The 21,622-nt window shown below is 40.0% G+C and overlaps 1 long non-coding RNA gene across 2 annotated transcripts in view; it reads right to left on the reverse strand.

Annotated features, from left to right (window-relative positions):
* LOC142109358 (uncharacterized) overlaps positions 1-12,950 on the reverse strand; it is a 35,432-nt gene extending 22,482 nt beyond the window's left edge. For both annotated transcript variants that reach the window (XR_012680352.1, XR_012680351.1), the window contains exons 1-2: positions 12,865-12,950; positions 2,937-3,017 (exon numbers count right to left, since the gene is read on the reverse strand). This is a non-coding gene — a long non-coding RNA (uncharacterized LOC142109358). The remainder of the gene's footprint in view (positions 1-2,936; positions 3,018-12,864) is intronic.
* Positions 12,951-21,622: the final 8,672 nt, after the last annotated feature.

Below are 21,622 nucleotides of genomic sequence, written 5' to 3' on the forward strand. Positions count from 1 at the left end.
ACAAGGAGTAGATGTGAATATACGTAAGGTGATGAATACAGGTCAAGGTCCACTCTGCTCTATTAGACAGGACACTGCAGGATATGTCCGATATGTATTTGGAATATAAACTCACAAACAAATGCACAGAAATTAAAAACTACTCAATTAATGTCACCTGTTAACAATATAGTCATTAATGGCAAAACATAAATAATTTTGTTCCCATGTCTACTGTGCATAAAATACATATTTTACAGTTGGTCCTGATTGCAAACACATGTTCTAGCAAGCATACTCAGCCATCATCACTAGAAATCAGCACTTAGGCTAGACCTGCAGCTGAAGCAGGAGATAAAGCTGAAAAACAAGTACCTGAGAGTTGCCCAGACCTGGAATCAGATGCTGCTGCATGCGCTTGAGCTTGGCATGGCCTTTCTGTACACTGACTATGGACATAAGCTCATTCCCCTCCGCGCTCTCTGGTGTATGGTCCGATTCTGGACATGCGCAGGGTTATTGTGTGCATTACATGCAACAAATTGTCAGTTATGCTCCTTACTGAATTAGACCCTGAATGTACATACTTAGGTATAAACACTCCAGTTACTTTTTTTGTATATTATTCAGCTTAGTAGTATGCAATCTTTGCTATATATTAATGTCATTAGCTGTACTTGCACTTCAAGCACAAAAGGAGCAGCAAATATTGTACTACAGTTTCAGAAGGCATTGAGTTAATTGTTCTACTACTAAAATGAGTTTCAGCTCATGGCAAAACATTAATGGATATTTTATTTTTATGACTGCTGCTTCTTCTAATCTCTTTTATTACCATTTGCTCACTGTCACCTATTTAATTAATTTAGGGAAGTTGATATTTGCTCATATTGATTCTTGTGCATTCATTTGTATTTCATTTGTTATGGTTTTGGCATTTTAAGCATCTTTTTGTTGCTCTGTGGCATTGTAAACAGTGTATTGAATATGAAATATATGCACATGTAATTTGTATGCTGAGTTGCAAATAGAAGACAGCTTGTCTGAGAATAGAATGCTCAGAGATGGGGAATGAGGACAGGGAAAACAGTAGATTACAGGGAGATGATAGCACGAGTAGGAGAGAGGTAGCGGTGGGTGAAAGGAGGGCACGAGGAGGAATTATGAGAGATCAAATGGAAACAAGTCATGAGTTGATGACTGTGTATGGTGTTTTTTTTTATTAGATTAACCATTACATTGCTATGCATCAAGAAAGCATTGGAATGCTAATTCTCTATCAGTGAAAGGTTTAATAGAGCTCAGAGCAAGGAAGGTGGTCTCTGAAAAATAAGTGTAAAATCTCTATCCTGTTTTAGGTATAAATGGTGTAAGGATGCATGACGGGTAGTCTTTTGTATCCCTGACTCAAAATATGCCTCTGTTGTCATTTATTCAACATTACCTTCTGCCTGGCAATCCATTTAGAGGAAAATCCTTTCCTCTGCTCTGTCATTATTCTAGCAGAGCCATCTGTCCCTGCAGCGATGAAAATTCTGATTGCTCTTTGCTGGCTCTTTGCTGGCCTTAACCCACTGTCCGCTCTGCATACTAGAAAGGAACACATTTGCTGTCAATACGTTATCATCTCTTTAAAGGTCAGCTGTCCTGTCTGACCTTTTAACACATCCCCAGCTTACACAGAGACAGATGTATCAATTGGTCGATATGTTTCTAGCAAACACTCTCCAGAGTGACAGTACCACCCTAGTCTGCCATTCCTAAAGCAAGCTGAATGATATATTGTAGACTCCCTAGCTCATGACAATGTCTCATCAAAAAATATAGGACTGATATGCAGGGTTCTCTCAGGAATGAGGAAGGACACCAAGCCTATACTGTATATCATTAGCCCCTCCCAAAACAAGGTGATATTTCAATGCAAAGGCAGACAGACCATACAAAGCATGACGGCACAGAGTGACATGAATGACAGCTGCACATTTTATGATAACGAGTGGGTGGAGATACAGACAGGTGCATGATGAGAGATTGCTGTGTTGTACACCATGAGCTGGAAAGCACAAAGAATGTAGAGCAAGAGAACGGTGCACGTGTGCTCCCCTATTATGAGTGATTGGGTTCCTTGTGGCTATAATAGATGCTGAATTATTAACAGATAATTACATCGCTTAGCTGCTACTAAAATATTAAGACACACTTGTCCCCAAAGAGGCAAGGTGCCAGTGAAATATCCAGTAATGAATAGCTGAGGGGAAACTAGGAAGGAGGGTGCTATGTGTCACATTTTCAGGGTAACTCATTCAGTGCTGGGTCAACACAAATTTCCAATAAAGGGAAATTGTACTTTTAGTGCGGACACTGCACCAGTTCACACTCCCATGTTAAGCAGCCAAATGACTCATGCAGGAGCAGACGGGCTCCTTTACAAATGGTAATACGTGATGTTTAACCCTCTAGCAGCAAAGGGCCACAATGTATCACCCACACAGTTCCAAAATATTCATGACTGTTGTTTGTATATAGACTACAGTATATTTTATCTAATACCATATACAAGTGTGAGGCTGTATTACTGGGAGAACACCATTATGAATGAGACAGTTGCCAGTACGACAAAATCCATGATCTTTTTCCATCACTGGGAACATACAGTACAGCTTAGATGGGGCAAAAAATTTTTTTAAATACATCTCGTTATCAGTAAAGACTAGAAGCATTAATATGGTTATGGATGTGGCTAAAATGCGATAAGCAGAGTTACACAAAGTTGCATTATCAGATTAATTTAGTAATAAAGTTGACAGGTGAGACGTGAATGAATGTCCATTGTGCACTAAGGCCTAAGATGTATGTGTCAGCCTTATATTCCCATAACAGTAGGTTTGCCACAGATAATACTAGGCAAAAATATTGTAAGTAAAATGTTTTTAAAAGAAATCAATAAGGTTACTTACCAACTCCAATCATAGAACATAAATGCAGGCATATTGGTAAGGACTATGGCTTATGAATGGTTTTTCAAAGGTAGTGAAATTCTGAAAAATAAAAATGTAAAAGTACTATAATTAGATGCAACAAACCTCATCTGACCCTTAATGCAGAGCCCCATTCTGATAGAGGGCCGGCACTACCACTAGGCAAATCTAGGTGGTTGAATTGGGCACCAGAGTATGGGGAGGACCTAAAACACTGAATGGGGTGCATGATGTCACTTTTTCGGTGTTTGGATGGTCACTGTGACTCCCACACACTGAGCTCCAACAGCTTGGAGCTTCTATACTGTGAAGCTGCCAACTGCTGCTCATCCATGTTTATAATGGTCTGGGGGTGGCACTTGACTATGATGTCACAGTCCAATGCCACACTCCCAAGTATAGAATATGCCGCCCCACCACCACTCCACACTAGGTAAGAAGTGGAGGTCCAGGCGACACGAGGGGTGGGTTGGCATTTGGTGTCGTGTGGGACTGCATAGGCCCCCATTCTGATAACCAGTATGCAAAGGATAGAGGTCCATTGTGATGATCAGAGTACAATGCACAGAGCCCCATTCTGTTGACCACTATGTCAGGCATAAGGCTCAACCTTTATGCTTGCCTCCAGTATACAATGCACAGAGCCCAATTCAGACTGTCAGTAAACAAAGTCCAGAGCCCCATTTTTTACCAATGTATGTGCACAGAGCCAGTCATGGGGACCACAATAATGTGAATTGAGACCCTTACAGTATATCTACTAAAATGTTGAGGGCCCTGTTTTGGTGATCAATATACTATGCATAGAACACCATGCCAATGGACAGTACATAATACACAGACCCAAAGTCTGGTGATTAATATACCACGCACAGAGCCCTGATCTGGTGAACAATGTACAATGCAAACACAAAGAATTGCAGTACACTATGGAATCTGGCTTCACAAGAAATTATTTCCACTTTATCGAGAGTACAGATATAATATATGTTTAAGGATTGAATTCCCTTCATCAGATGCATATCTGTCGCAAGAAGAATTGATTCTTTTGCCAAACGGTAGCTGGATATTAGATCAAGTTTACGCGCCATGCCATCTAAATTTCACTGCTTTGGAGACTGCCCCCCATTAAATTTGGATGCATCTACTTTTAAAGGATTACAGGCCTAGATAGAAATGAATAGAGTGAAAACATAAATCACTTTAGAGCCACTCCCTTTAATAAATTAAGCTTTTAGATTATTCTACTACAGATGACTATAGGTAACAACATATGAACTAAGGGTGGGGAATTTCCACACATTTGTAAATGACCCATATGAGCCAATCTGGCCCTGTCTCTCTTACCTTATATTGTATTGCTCTTTTAGGGTATATTCTTATAGTTTTCATTGGTATACCCTTTCATAGGCTCTCGGTGGATCTGTTCTCTAAACTAACATTAATGACATTTATATTCCTGTGAGCTCTTTAGTGTGTGTGGCTAGAGGTGACTGTTTTATATTATTTTGGCACTGTATATAACAAAGAGCATTTTCACACATACATGAAAAATGTGGATATCAATGGGTTGATGTCCATATTTATATCTACAGTATATATACATTTTTTAAATCCAGAACGGCAAGTGCCCGAAACGTACTTTTGCAATGATGCGTCTTCATTCTACATTACATTGCATTGACAGATGTGCACAAAACCTAATGTGGAATGTTTACTTGTCATAACAAATGCACATGTTTTACAAGGCACGTACTTACAAAATGCATGTTTTCATGCACGCGTGAAAGGGCTCTAAGCTTGTTGCCATTGTTCACTGAAGCAATACTGCTATGTATACTGTATTTGTATTTCTATAGCCTATTCTTGTTTGTCTATTTGAAAGATTTCGTGGTATGGTTATTTGTTTCTTCAATGCAGAGTATTGCAATTTCAATGGAATTATAAATGCCAGCAACCTTTTACTTTTGTACTTTCCTGTACTTTACTGCATACCTTACCTCCCTTGTTATTTACTGCATTCATAGGCAGGGGGTGGGTGTACATCGCATTGAAAGGGAAAAATAATATAAAATAGTACATTTACAGGTAGGATCTATGTTCATTTTATATAGTTTATATAGTTATTCAATAAAACACCAGAGTATATTTCCTGAAAAACCTTTGGAACTTTATTTTCTGTAAAATTTTAAAATATAGGTATATACCAGGTAAACAACTTGCACGGTTCAGGCTATCGAAACCTTTAATCATAGCTCAATACAAATATCAAAGCCATATAAGAATACACCCCTTAACCTCCATTAGTAACATCGTTACATTATAGATAAGTATTAACGGCAAAACAAATGGTTCAGTTTCATATATTAAAATCAATAGGTGATCATCTTAGTTCGCTAAAAACTCTACAGAATTGTACCTTTGAAGATTGTTGCTTTTGTATCAGTAATTATGAATAACAGAGAACTTCAGTCCTCAGCATATTAGCATTTTGTTGACATATGAGCCATATGTTCCAACAGAACATTGTCCCTAGTGTGCAGTGGGACTGCTATTATTTCACTCAACCAGTATAGATAATATTTCATTGAAAGAATATGCTCTTTTCTCACCCAACATGCTACAATAACTCTTATCCATTCTCTCATCATCTCCCATATTGACTACTGTAACCCACTGCTATCTAGCATTCTCCATGTATCCTCACTTCAATCCATCCTAAATGCTGCTGCAAGACTGGTCTACCTCTCTTATCGCTCCGCATCTGTTGTACTACTTTGCAAATCCCTACACTGGCTCCCTGTGTCCTCCAGAATCCTATTGAAACTACTCACCCTTACCTACAAAGCCCTCAACAACAACACCCCTTCATACATCTCAAATCTCATATCAAAATACTCTCCCCCCTGCCTTCTTAGATCCACCTCTGACCTGTGCCTTATGTCGTCTGTGGTAACCACCTCTCCAGCACGCCTACAAAACTTCTCCTGTGCTGCTCCCCACTTATGGAATTCCCGGCCACACCTAATTAGACTTTCCCACAGCCTTCAAATCTTTAGACACCCTCTGAAACCCCATCTCTTTTCTAGAGCTTACCCAGGGGCGGGCTGGGCCGGGGGGCAGGGGGGTATCGGCCCCCCGGGCCTCTCAGAAACTTAGCTGGTAGGGCCGGCCGGCCCGGCATATGTTGCTCTCTCTTCTGGGGGGCGGCCAGCAATATCGCCGATAAACCGGCGATAAATGTGATGCGGCCGCCTGTGCGCCCCCTGGGCTGACATCAGCCAGCCCGCGCTTGAGCTTACCTTATCCCTGATGTTACTACTCACACTAATGCACACTCACAACTTTCACGGTCTCCAATCTGAACTACACTCATTCCTCTTGTTTCATGTGTGCCCTTTCCACTTAGAATATAAGCTCTCTAATGAGCAGGGTCCACCATACCCTTTGTTTTCATGTGCATCTGTATTTATTTGGTCAACCTTCTATGTCCTATTTTCCCTACTGTATGGCACTGCAGAGCACTGTGTAGAAATATACACATCTACAATAATAATAATAATAATAATAGCTTAAATAAAAATAAATAATGTTCATTATTCACATTCTGACCATATACAGCCCTGTGCATAGCATTGTCCACAGCACATCACCTCATACTCAGTATGCACATGTATCTAGTATAAATACCAGCCATACACAGTCTAGCATAATAGACTTGCGCCTTCCAAGGCCTAAGCCAGCATATCTGCCCCAGGCCTCTCTCAAGTCTTACCACTATATTTCTCCCTATTGTGATGGTGGTTTGTGGTCTCTCCATGTTTGCAGATTTGGAAATAGAGCCTATGGAAGATTCAATGATGGTATCCAATTAGTCTATGAAGCTGAAATAGCGTTTCATTTCAACCAGTGAAACCACCATGGTTTTATGTAGTGAAGCCATATAAGTTTTACAGGAAAACAATCCAACTTTCATTTATAACAGCAGCAGCAGCTTCAACTAAATAAATAATCAAAAGTGGTCATTATTGGAACCCAGGTTCCCAGAGACACAACGCAACAGAAAATAATCTAGCAAACCAAATAAATCCTATGGCTCGAAAACTGGAAAGCGCTAGTACAGAGAAATGTTTTTAATATTTAATGCAACCCTTCAATAAAATAAGAAACCAATGGTGGAATGAAAGAATATACTCTGAAAATCAGAGACATTTTACATGCTTTTGGTATTTATATACCAAATGTAATGCATATATGAAGAACATAGCATACCAGTTTTCAGTTGTTGAGGCTATACCATACTTGCCAACATTTTATTTTCTGTTTCCGGGAGATGCCGGCTGGGACGTGGGCGTGCAGGGGGCGGGGCTGCGAAATCGCGTCATTTTGGCCCCGCCCCCGTGACGGAATGACGCAAATCGCGTCATTTTACAGGGGGGGCGGGGCTAAACGCCGCGATTCCGGGTGAATCGCGGCGTTTAAACTAAATTTTTCCCCCTTCCTATCAGGGAAATTGCCACACTCGTCCGGGAGACTCTCGCAAAATGCGGGAGTCTCCCGGACAATCCGGGAGAGTTGGCAAGTATGGGCTATACACGCATTCAGTATTGAAATTAATCTTTGATTTATGCCTAAATATTTTCAAGTTTTCAAAAGTACTTGTTTGAAATGGGATCTGATATCTATGTGTGTGGAATGTTGGCCAAATAAATAGCAATCACTACACAGACAGCATAGTCATGTTTACCTAAACTGTGCTGACATCACTTCCTGTTTGGCTCATAACCACAATATGCACATGATACAATTATTTGGCCTTATTGTTGAATAATTGGATATATAAAATTTAGCCTAATACAGTTATAGTCTGCTTATTAAAGTAACAGATTCTGCTGGCACAGTCCTAGCTTTCACTTATTTGCTGTTTTCCCTCCTTAACTTTATTTGTTTTCATTGGGAATTTGGAAGCATTAAAAGAAAAGTAAAGGCACTGTTTTACAAGAATATATAACATATGAGGTGTATATTACTTGAGTTGAACAGTGAAATAACTGCAGTCTTATTACCCAGTAAATATGTCCACCATGCTCTCTTGCAACAAGTTGCCAGGTTATGAGGGGAGGGTCTTCACTCACTAAACAAGCAGATAGTGACTGACGGCTTGGCAGACCAGAAATGTGCAGTGTGGATTGGTTGATTTATACACAGAAAAGCCCCAGCAATGTCATAGCGAGTCAGTCTCAGCTTTTTGATCTATATGAGATCCCAATTTTTATTGTAGTGTTTAGTGCTTACTTAAGGTGATGTAAAGTAAATCAGAGCAATGCCTGCATGATATGTAACAAAAGATATACAGCTTTTGTCTATTAGAGAGTGATGGCTGGAGCTGTGTTCTGCCGCATAGTTCTCTTTGCTGCTTAACTGTTTATTATCACCATTGTTCACAATATTCATCTCTGATCTTCAATTTACTGGCTGCCTCAATCCTTGATAATAACATATCTCACATCTATGGTCATTTATCTTCCAGCATAACAGATTCAGTCCTACCTAATAGCCTGAGCTGAAGACATCACTTACGCTAAGTCTTACCCAATATCAAATCTATGTGTGCTTTGGTGGAAACAAGAAAGAATGAACACAAGTGCAATGTTACCATTAAATAGATGTCTGACTTTGTTCTAAAGGCAAGTTTAATGAAGCTATGGTAAACCCTTCTATGCAGCTCGATTTAACCATCAACATGATTGGTCATTTATACAGCTTATGTATAATCACCATAATAAGGAAAGGGTAGGTGTTACAGGAAGGTGTATATTTCGTACATAATGCAGCACAAAATTACAAGTAAATATGGTAGCTTGGTTAGCCTTATGTTGACATGGACAGTTTGATAGTATAGTATAGTGCTGTAAACTCATTTAGTATAGTGTTGTAAACTCATATTTTCAATGTAAACTATGTGAGCACTTAGATGTACATAATGTATAAAGTACGCTGTTAGCAACTATTCATTTTGATTTAATCATCCATACAACATAGCTTACTTACATCTTTATGCCATCTCACTAGTAACTCCCACAGTCTTTACCTTGGTAAAGCTATATGTAGGATTCGCTGACAATTGTGGCACGAACAGTATTGTATGGGTTTCTGAAATCATTACAAAAGTTGTGGGTACCTGTATTTATGTCTGCTATATGTTTCATTTTCCCAAGACAGCAAAGCTAGGTACCCACTACAGGTTTTTCACCCAATTATCATGCCAATCAAACGATAAAGGACTGTTAGGTCCCATATCGCATTATTGTGTACGCTCCTACAATTATGTTTATCCTACCAAAGCACGTTGTATAGTTTGATTTTATAAACTGACATGAAATCAAATTAAAAACAACGATGGAACAATCTTTTTACCAGATGTTTATGACAGTTGAGGAGCACAGATCTGAAGGTAAATCGTGTAAGTGTCTACACATAAATCAACATGATCATTGGGACTTTCAGTCGTTGGTAAAATTGTTACAGTTATCTCATTGGGAGAAATTTTCTGTGTTGTGTACCCAGCTTAACTTATTTCCTACCCAAAAATCTGCAACTCTCAATTTACCTATAAACCAGAGGTCTATAGCTCCAAAATGAATAGTACAAGTTTGAACAAATTACTATTTTGCTTACTGCCAGAAGGAAGCATTGGATGGGCTTTATGGCTGGAGTAAAAGTCAGGACTTTTAGGGTTTTTGTGGTTTTCATAAAAAAATTACTGGAGCACTATCTGTAAGTGAAGCAAGTGTTCACAAGATTAGTCATACACTATATAAATAAAAGTTAATAAAAATGATTATAATATTCATAATAACAATAATAGCAGGATGGAAATCCCAACAATCATAATTAGGCATGAGCGGGCTCGGATTGCGCTAATCCGAGCCCACCCGAACAGTGCGGATCTGACGGGATCCGAGCACTGTTCGGGTATTTCCGGCGCCAAAAAACGAAACTGAGGCTCTGACGTCCAAGTCTCGCGTCGGATCTCGCGAGACTCGGATTGCATAAATTCGCCGCTTGCGCCCGCCATCTTCATTTGGGCTCAGATCAGGGAAGAGGGAGGTTGGAGTTTGTAGTGTTGCTCTGTCCTGCTGATCAGTCCAGTGGTGCTTTTGTCCTGTGCTCTGTCCTGCTGAGTCCATTGGTGCTTTGGCCAGTGCTCTGTCCTGCTGATCAGTCCAGTGGTGCTTTTGTCCTGTGCTCTGTCCTGCTGAGTCCAGTGGTGCTTTGGCCAGTGCTCTGTCCTGCTGAGTCCAGTGGTGCTTTTGTCCAGTGCTCTGTCCTGCTGAGTCCAGTGGTGCTGTGTCCTGTGCTTTGTTCGGCTAAGTCCATAGTTATTTTAACATTTTTAAAAAATCATAAAAAAAAATTAAAAAAATAACAAAAAAATTATACAAAAATAATTAAAAAAAATATAAAAAAATTATACAAAAATATTTAAAAAAAAATATTTAAAAAGTATAAAAAAAATTCTAGTGCAATATATTCTTGCAGTCCAGAAATATTAGTACTGCAATATTTACCTACGTTCACTGTTCTTGCAGTCCAGAAATATTAGTACTGCAATATTTACCTACGTTCCCTGTTTTTGCAGGCCAGAAATATTAGTACTGCAAAATAAATAATACGTTCACTGTTCTTGCAGTCCAGAAATATTAGTACTGCAATATTTACCTACGTTCACTGTTCTTGCAGTCCAGAAATATTAGTACTGCAATATTTACCTACGTTCACTGTTCTTGCAGTCCAGAAATATTAGTACTGCAATATTTGCCTACGTTCACTGTTCTTGCAGGCCAGAAATATTAGTACTGCAAAATAAAAATACGTTCACTGTTCTTGCAGTCCAGAAATATTAGTACTGCAATATTTACCTACGTTCACTGTTCTTGCAGTCCAGAAATATTAGTACTGCAATATTTACCTACGTTCCCTGTTTTTGCAGGCCAGAAATATTAGTACTGCAAAATAAATAATACGTTCACTGTTCTTGCAGTCCAGAAATATTAGTACTGCAATATTTACCTACGTTCACTGTTCTTGCAGTCCAGAAATATTAGTACTGCAATATTTACCTACGTTCACTGTTCTTGCAGTCCAGAAATATTAGTACTGCAATATTTGCCTACGTTCACTGTTCTTGCAGGCCAGAAATATTAGTACTGCAAAATAAAAATACGTTCACTGTTCTTGCAGTCCAGAAATATTAGTACTGCAATATTTACCTACGTTCACTGTTCTTGCAGTCCAGAAATATTAGTACTGCAATATTTACCTATGTTCACTGTTCTTGCAGTCCAGAAATATTAGTACTGCAATATTTACCTACGTTCACTGTTCTTGCAGTCCAGAAATATTAGTACTGCAATATTTACCTAAGTTCACTGTTCTTGCAGGCCAGAAATATTAGTACTGCAAAATAAAAATACGTTCACTGTTCTTGCAGTCCAGAAATATTAGTACTGCAATATTTACCTACGCTCACTGTTCTTGCAGTCCAGAAATATTAGTACTGCAATATTTACCTACGTTCACTGTTCTTGCAGTCCAGAAATATTAGTACTGAAATATTTACCTACGTTCACTGTTCTTGCAGTCCAGAAATATTAGTACTGCAAAATAAAAATACGTTCACTGTTCTTGCAGTCCAGAAATATTAGTACTGCAATATTTACCTACGTTCACTGTTCTTGCAGTCCAGAAATATTAGTACTGCAATATTTATCTACGTTCACTGTTCTTGCAGTCCAGAAATATTAGTACCAGAGATTTAACTACGTTCACTGTTCCTGCAGTCCAGAAATATTAGTACTAGAGATTAAACTACGTTCACTGTTCCTGCAGTCCAGAAATATTAGTACCAGAGATTAAACTACGTTCACTGTTCCTGATTGGTTTGTTAAAGTGCGAATGTCCTATTTCAACAACATCAGGGTGGGTGGGAGGGCCCAAGGACAATTCCATCTTGCACCTCTAGCAAACTCTTGCAAACTGCCATCCTGTCTGCCACTGCAGTGCCACTCCTAGATGGGCCACGTGTTTGTGCCGCCCACTTGTGTCGCTTAGCTTAGACATCCAGCTACCTCGGTGCAACCTTTTGGACTAAAAACAATATTGTGAGGTGTTCAGAATAGACTGGAAATTAGTGGAAATGAATGTTATTGAGGTTAATAATAGTGTAGGAGTAAAAAAAAAAAAAAAAATATGGATTTTAGCACTTTTTTATGCTTTTTTAAAAAAAAATCAGAACCCAAAACCCAAAATCAGAACCAAAACCTTTCGTGGGGTGTTTTGGCAAAACAAATCAGAACCCAAAACCTCAAGCTAATCAGAACCCAAAACCCAAAACCCCAAAAGTGGCCGGTGCACACCCCTAATCATAATAGACATCCTGCCAGCTACAACCTAATCAAAGATACCAGCGGCATACTAAGTATAAAAGGAAAATGATCAAAAGGCAAGCACTGATTGGGAGACATGTCATTTTATTACATTTCTAATTAAATATATGCCTGTAATATTTTTTTGTGTAGGGTGTTCAAAGTAGGTGCATGGTTAACTTTAAATATAAACAAAAATATATACACTTGATTATAGTTTCCCTTTAAGTGCTAAGCCACCCCAATCACTGCTTTCTCAGCATCCCTCCATGACACATTGAAAACCAACAGCATCAGAAAATGCTAAAACTACACACCAGCTTCATTAAAGACTACCACTAATCGCCTCTTCTCTTATTAAGTCTGCTACTGTGTTAGCTACAGTGTGAAGAAAATTCTGGCGCCTAAGCTGTTTATTTGACTTGTGGCGAAAAACCCAAATCTGAATGGGAATTTGAATTTAAGCAAAAAAATACAACCTGAAAGTTGCTACATGATCCTTCTCAGATCACCCGGTCTTGTGGCTGTGCAGGTAGCAACGCAGCTCACTTGTCTGTCCCCTGAAGCATCCCCGGCTGTTGTCATGGCAATAGTGCAGGGGTGGAAAAAAAAAATAGAAATAGTATGGATAGATGTATTTACATGTGTGGGGTATCCCCATTTAATAATAATTCAATTGTGGATACGGTGGTACTTGCAACATCATTATTACTTATTTATCAGGACAAGAACTTGTCTGCTACCTTACCATGCCTACCTTTCTGATCTGAAGGTTGCCGAGGAATAAGAAAACATTCTGGGGGGATTTAGAATGTTGCTTTGTATTTATGTTTTGTGTGTCTAAAATTCTGGATGTAAATATGTTTGCATTTATGTGAGAGATGTCAGTATAACGGACGTCACCATCTTATGCTCTTAACAGATGCCAGGAATGGGAGTGCTGATTGTTCAGCATTTTGTGATGTGATGGCATACACTCAGGCATAGGTACAAATAATGGTCAAGCGCCTCTAATATTTTAGCAATAGGTGGAACACTAGTTTAATGAGATCGTTTCTAATTCTGAAATATTTATTTTTCCAGACAATATAGTATTGTGTTATAATAACTGCACTGTGTACACTGTAAATTGTGAGCCAAAATCTGCCATAGTATACAGAAGATTTTGCATAATGTTGTTTCAATCACAGTTTTTGTAGCCTTGCTGTCATGCCAAAATTAAAAAGATTAGACTGCGCTTTGAAACCTTTATGCCACTGTTAATGCAGTGTTTTTACAGTGGGCAGTTCTTTCCTTACACCAGAGCGCCATCTTGTGTTTAATATAGATTTGTGCAAATGTATTTACATGCAGTACCTAGCTATATATCTATGCTATATTTTAGACATACATTGAAGATATTTAGTTTCTAGAAATACATTTGATTCAACAAGCTAAAATCTGTCTTTTTTTGTGGTTTTCAAACTGTGCAATTTATAAACGTAAATTTTACACCCCAAGAGCCCTTTTTTTTCTAAAAACGACAGATTACAAACCATAATGCCTGTTTTATGACCTGGGATCCACAGACGTGGTGCAATGTATCAAGCGGCAGTTTGTAAAACCGTACAGAAATCCGTACAAAACATACTATTTGTTTATCCATGTTTTTCATTGGCAAAATTGGTCATGTGTTTTGTGTACAATGGTCAAATTCGACCACAAATTAACCACAAAAATATATTTGGACACATACCTTATATGTACAACATTAAATATAACATACAGATGAATCCAAAGCACAGATCAGACATTATCATCATCATCATGTTAGGGTCGGGTCGCTTGTTGTAGTAAGTTTAGTGTTGTGGGTGTACATCTTAGCCTCACTGATAGAGCAGAGGGAGGCTGTGTGTTCCTTGTCATCCGCAGGTGTCAGGGAGGAGCAGGAGAACAGAACCGGAAGTGGGAGTGTCCCGGTGAGTATAACGCTCGATTCCCTCTTTTGGTTAGGCCCTCAACGAGTGGCGAGTGGGGTACTTGAGGCGGGACTGTTCCTTGTCTCAAGTGCTTGCAGTCCCCCGCCTCTTGGCAAGAGCAAAGCGAGGTGGCGGCAAGCGAGCTTGTCTAAGAGTGTCTTCGCTCATTGCCGTGGTCTCGGACAGCCCTTTCCTGGTAGGCATGGACGTAATTTCTGTTTCTTTCCCAGAGGGACGTGGTTAGAGGTGGCAAGGGTTGCTGATCTGCTGGGATAGGACAGCGGCTGGGGCAGCGGAAGCGGACAGGAGGTGACCATCGTTTGTAAAGTAAGTTCTTCTGAGTGCGTCTGCCCTGTTCCCCGCAGGCGCTTACAATCATGTTAACTTTCATCAGCCCTGTGGGTTATCTTAAAGATAGATGTAGATCAAAACTGGATGCAACACAATTGGTTAAATCAAGAGGAAATGGTTTATTCATGAGGTTCAAATAGCAAACCCATGTTTACTGTAAATTGGATGAGGTCTTTTAAAACATCACACATCAGATGCAATATTATCGAAACTGCAGATTAGTAAATTATGCAGTTTTGTTTGAAAACTGCTGGCGGTTTTTATCGTATAATAATAAACCAAACTTTGAAACATTTCTCCCCTTCCCACACACACCTTTGTCTTCTTTATTACAATAGAAGTTACTTTTCCTATTGGAACATATTTACTCCTGTTAATTCTATAAATAGCTATACCTCCCAATCTTGTGGCCCAATGGGGATGGTGGGACAGAGCCCTCAAATTGGTACTGTCTCATATAAACCTGGACATTAGGGACGTATGACTTATGCTAATGACTAGCCTTTCTCCTAAGTATTAATCTTAAATATTCATCTTAAATATTGTGTTCCTGAGACCAATTGGATTTATTTTACTGAACATATGTTTTATGTATAAGTAATCAGTATCAGATTGGGGATGACCTATACCTCCTGAGCGGTGGTGGTAACAAGTAGAAATATCACGTATGGATTTATGTAGTCAGTTGGTGACTTGCAGTAAAATGACTGACATATCGTGTTTAAATGGCATTAGCCCTTTCGCTCCCACATAAGTCACGGGCTGTCGAGCAGTGGGTAGCCATGAAACACAGGCATCTTTGTAGGATATTCTTTAGAGCTTTAGTGCTAAGATTTCCAATCTGGAAAAAAAAGTTTTTAAGACATTAGGAAAATTTGCACAATCCACAGAGACAGAATTCAGTGTTTCTTAAAAGACATATAGTTGCAAGACAACATATCCCCTCCCTCTTTTTTATTTTTATTTTTTTGAGAGTTTTTAAAATCTGACAGGATACCTCTGCTTACCCAAAGAGGCTTTGGAAATACTTTGCCAAGTGTGAGACATACCCACTTAGGGCAGATCAAATGAGGCGTTTATATTCTTTCTGGCAGAGTGCAATGCCTTCATAGGGGACCGGAAACTGAGTAACAAAGTTGTACAACCATCAGAATTAAAGATGGATCCAAAGATCATGGACTTTTATCATGGGAAATTCAGCAATTCCCATGATCTTTTGAACTCTTATTTACAAACTGACTTGCACTGACCATTTCCCTAATTTTAATCCTTATGGGTTCGAGAAAGCCTGTTGACGGTGCTAGCTACATAAGGATCATTTGGCTTTTCAGTTAACTCCAACGTTCCATGGGATGTGTTTGTTCATCTTCCTCCAGATGAAGACAAGGACTGTGAAGCAATCAATGCTTCACTGATACAATATTTCAACCTGTCCCCTGAGGTTTACAGGAAGAAATTGTGTACTGCAAAGCACCAATGGTAGTTGCACTCATTTAATAAATCAGCTCAAGGCTAATTTCAAGTGGATGGTGAACAGAGTGCCTCCAAGTCATCAGATATGAGACTCTTGAGGACTAATTTATTTTAGAGCAAATCCTGCAGCTGTGTACACTGAATTTAAAAGAATGGATACATTCTTGAAGTATTATTATTATTATTATTATAGGTGTCACCATGTTCCGCAGCGTTGTACAGTAGGGGAAATAGGACATACAAAAAACAGGAACATGCATAAAACAAGGACATAAAAGATAGATAAAATAAATACAGACCTGAAAACAAAGGTTATATAGGACCCTGCGCATTAGAGAGCTTACATTCTAAGTGGAAAAGGGCACAGCTGAAACAAGAGGAGTGAGTGTGGCTTAGAGTGGAGATTGGGACAGCTGTGAGGGTGTATTAGTGTGAATAGTATCATCAGGGATAAGGTAAGATTTAAAAAAGAGATAGGTTTTTAGAGAACATCTAAAGGTTTGAAGGCTGTGGGAAAGCCTGTTTGGGCATGGTTGGGAATTCCATAAGTGGGGAACAGCACGGGAGAAGACTTGTAGGCAGGATTGAGAGGTGGTTACCAGAGATGACACAAGGTTCAGGTCAGAGAAACATCTAAGGGGGCAAGAGGGAGAGTATTTTAATATGAGATTTGAGATGTATTAAGGGGTGGTGTTGTTGAGGCTTTGTAGTAAGGGTGAGTAATTTGAATTGGATTATGGAGGACACAGGGAGCCAGTAAAGGGATTTGCAAAGTGGTGAAGCAGATGTGGAGTGGTAAGAGAGGAAAATCAGTCTTACAGCAACATTTAGCATGGATTGAATTGTGGATATATGGGTGTCGGGAATTCCAGATAGCAATAGGTTACAATAATCAAGACAGAAGATGATGAGAGGATGGATAAGAGTTTTGGTAGTATTTTGGGTAAGAAAAGGGTGTATCTGGCAATGTTTTTGAGGTGGAGTCAACAGTAGAGAATAGAGTGAAAGGAGAGAATGTGAGATGGGTGTTTGTACACTAATCGCTCAAGTAGTTTGGAGGCAAAGGGGAAGAGAGAAATGGGGCAGTAGTTGGAGAGAGAGGCTGGATCGAGAGATGGTTTCTTTAGAATTGATGAGATGAGAAACTGTTTGAAGGAGGAAGGAAATGTGCAAGTGAAAAGAGACAGGTTGCAGAGGTGAACTAGAGGTTGGCATGCAGTGGAGGAAAGGGAACGGAGAAGTTGGGAGTGAATAGCATCAAGGGGACAGGTTGTAGGATAAGATGATGAGTAGAGTGTAGAGACTTTGTATATAGTTACTGGAGAGAATGAATTAAGGGTGGATTGGAAAGTATAGGTGCAGGTATGTAGAGTGGGTGAAGTGTGTGGAATTTGTGTTTAGGAAATATCTTGTTGAATGGTGTCGATTTTGTCTTTGATGTAAGTGGCAAAATAATGGACTGTGAGGGAGGAAGGGGGAGGAGGTGCAGGTGGGCAGAGAAGTGAGTTGAAAATGGCAATGAGACAACATGGGTTACAAGACTGGGCGGATATTAGAGATGTGAAAAATGTTTGCTTGGCAATTGAAAGGCCAGCACTGTAAGATGAAAGGATGAATTTAGAGTGGATGAAATCAGGACAGGAACGAGATTTCCTACAGTGGAACTCTGCAGTGCATGAGCACTTTGCAGGTAGCAGGTCAGTTTGTTGTACCATGGTTGCCGTTTTTATCATCGGAGACTGTATGTGGTAGCTGGAGTTGCATTGTCTAGGGCAGAAGTGAGTGTTTTGTTGTAGAAAGAGGCAGCTTGATTAGGGCAGGACAATGCAGATATAGGAGAAAATAATTGTTTTAGTGAAGATGAGGAGTGACTTGGGTTGAGTACTTAGGTGTCATTGTGTACGTGTGGATTTCGGTGTAGGTGGGAGAGCTTGAGGTAAGGCGAGGCTGAAGGAAAGGAGATTGTGGTCTAGAGTGGGAATGCTAAGTTGGTGAAACTAGCGATGGCGCAGTAGCTGGAGAAGACAAGGTCAAGGGACTGTCCAGTACAGTGGGTGGGAAATGAGGTCCACTGGGAGAGACCAAAGAAGGAAATAAGTGAAAGAAGTTTAGTGTCAGAAGAGACAGAGGGATTATCAATGGGAAATTTAAAATGGCATTCATTTAAAAACAGTATTCAGAAATATCCAATGCTTTATATTTGTGAGAATAAGGAAAAATGTAAGTTTGGGCAAAGAGCTGAGCCAGTGTACCGCTTAATCCAACTGCTGTCCGCATGCCAATTAGGAGAATAATGTAAAGTAGTAGTAGGAAGAATAATGTAAATTCATAACAACTGTTAATAACTAATGCTTTCAATTATTGGGGTAAAGTACATCATAGATAAGTAAATTTAAGTTATGCATATTCTGCTATTTTAAGGAATGTCAAATACATGGCATCTGTGACTTCAGATGTTCTACGAGGGATCTTTCTATGCAACCTTCCTAAATCTTCATCCTGCAACATGACAACCCATAGACAGAGACTCTCCAGTGTTACAGATAATGCAACCAACTACGAAGTCCGTGAGAGCTACTCGTGCAGCTTCCTTTTCTGAATGGGTCTAAAACACCCTTCCCAAATGAGCTTACAATCTAAGAGGTATGTGGAACACTTGATACAGAAGATAACAGAATAAAAACTAGTTGGGAAAGTACGTGTGGCTATTGTTAGCAATCAAATATATATATATATATATATATATATATATATATACCCCAAAGATTGTAAGCTTGCGTGCAGGGCCCTCTTACCTCTCTGTCTGTATGTATTACCCAGTATTGTCTTATGTTGCTGACGATATATACATATACACATATATATGTGTATATATATATATATATATATATATATATAGTGGCAAGAGCACGCTACTGCAGAAGCACAAGCGAACAACTTCTTCCTTTTTATGGAGCTTTATTTCTCAGGATAGTAAATGTTTTGACACTGTATACTTTCACAGCAATTATGGAGACCCTAAACGCTAGCTATACATAGACCAGCTCTCTCTCAGGACCAGCCAGCTTTTCCAGCGTTGGTCTCAGTGAACAAATGACACAAACAAGCTTTTATACCTGATATTCCCCCCCCCAGCCTTAGCTTGATGGACAGGTGACACACTCACCTTCTCTTTAAGAGAAAACACCCATCACTGGCTCTGTTTAAATAGCAGACACACCCTGTCTGTTTGCTGAGAGGAAGCAGCCTTCAAATCATGTTAGTTAACCAACCTTAAACTACACATAAGTCTTTACTTGGTTTAACCTGAATCTAGGTGCATAACTGCGCCAAAGTCTTACTCTGCTTGTATGTTTTCTTTGCATCTTGTCAGATAAATGCATCCCTTTGTTACATATCCCTCCCCCTAGCGTCTCCAAGTTGGGGGACGCGAACTTCGCGAGGAGCGCATATTTACGTGACCATGCATCTGCATTCTTGTGCAGAATCCCAGGTCTATGTTCTACTGAGAACTTGAAAGGTTGTAGTGCCAAGAACCAGCGGGTTACCTTGGCATTTACCTCCCGGTTGCTCTGCATCCATCTCAATGGTTCATGGTCTGTTATTAAGGTGAACTTTCTGCCTAGGAGATAATAGTGCAGAGCTTCTGTAGCCCATTTTATGGCGAGACATTCTTTCTCCACAGTGGCATATTTTTGTTCCCTTGGAAGTAACTTACGACTTAGGTACAGGACAGGATTTTCTACTCCATTCTTCTCCTGTGACAAGAATGCACCTAAGCCAACACCAGAAACATCAGTTTGGAGGAAGAACCTCCGGGTAAAATCCGGTGCTTGTAAAACTGAGGAGGAACAAAGAGCTAACCGAAGATCAGACCAGGCGGTTTCTGCAGAATCAGACCAGGTTAATCTATCTGGACAACTTTTTTTTAACATGTCCGTAAGTGGAGCAGCTCTAGTGGCGAAGTGGCTTACAAACCGCCTGTAGTAACCTACTAAGCCTAAAAAGGTTCTTAACTGCGACTATTTTTCTGGCCTTGCCCAATTTTTGACTGCCTCCACTTTGACTAGCTAGGGTTTTACACGCCCTCGACCAACAACGTACCCCGAATATTTGGCTTCTCTCATGGCTATGGCACATTTCTCTGGGTTAGCTGTTAACCCTGCTGACCTAAATGAAGCTAAGACCGCCTCAACTTTGGCTAAATATGATCCCCAGTCTGGGGTATAAATCACTATATCGTCCAAGTAAGCGGCTGCATAAGCTGTGTGAGGTCGTAGCAATTTATTCATAGCCCTTTAGAAGGTGGCAGGTGCCCCATGCAACCCAAAGGGTAGGACTTTATGTTGATAGAGACCATCAGGGGTGGAAAATGCAGTCTTTGGCTTGGCCGTGGACTAAACCCTGTTGAAGCTTGAGATACCTCACGGATGGCAAACATCAAATAGGGAATAAGAGTTTCCCAAAAAAATTTTTCTTGAGCCACTGCTTTCCTGAGCATGTTCTTTAATGTGAGGTTAAAGCGTTCCACCAAGCCATCTGTTTGTGGATGGTATACAGAGGTGTGAAGCGCCGTAACCCCTTGCAACTGGCACATGTCCTTCATCAGTTTAGACATGAATGGAGTACCCTGATCTGTGAGAATTTCTTTGGGTATTCCCAAGCGTGTAAACATCAATACAAGTTCCTTAGCTATGGTGCTGGACTTTATGTTTCGTAGGGGAATTGCCTCTTGATACCTGGTTGCATAGTCAAGCACCACTAGTATATATTGGTGCCCACGTGCAGATTTTTCCATTGGCCCCACAAGGTCCATAGCTATCCGCTCAAAGGGAACTTGTACTATTGGTATTGGAATGAGAGGTGCCCTGTACATGGGTTTGGGACAGGTTCTCTGACAAATGGGACAGGACCGGCAATACTTTTTCACTGCCATGTGTACACCGGGCCAGTAAAACCTAAGCAGAACTCGTTCCCGTGTTTTATCCTCCCCTAGGTGTCCCCCACAGACGTGTGTGTGCTGCTTTTAACACTAGGGGTACATGGACCTGAGGAACCATTAATTGTTCTACTTTTTCCCCCTGTACATTAGCAACTCTGTACAGGAAATTATTTTTAACAATAAAATATGGTATACCTTCTGCAGGCTGGGCGGCTTTCGCTACCCCATTTACCTCAGTCACACTTTTAAAGGCATGTTCCAAAGTGGCAGCATTAAGTTGGTCTCGAGCAAAGTCCTACAGATGAAACAAAATTGGTATTGCAGACCAGTCCGTATCCTCACTGACAGGCGGGGTGGGCTCATCTGCGACATCACCAACCAATGCTAGTTTGGACTGTCCATGTTTCCCCGCAGGTGGATGCTTTTGTGGAACTCCTGCTGTGTCTCCCAGGATAGCATTCCGGTTTGGCGGTTCCCAAAGATCGATGTCCAGATGTTGTGAATTCTTAGGCG

The sequence above is a fragment of the Mixophyes fleayi genome, chromosome 12 (genome assembly GCF_038048845.1).
Source record: "Mixophyes fleayi isolate aMixFle1 chromosome 12, aMixFle1.hap1, whole genome shotgun sequence".
Taxonomy (NCBI): Eukaryota; Metazoa; Chordata; class Amphibia; order Anura; family Limnodynastidae; genus Mixophyes; species Mixophyes fleayi.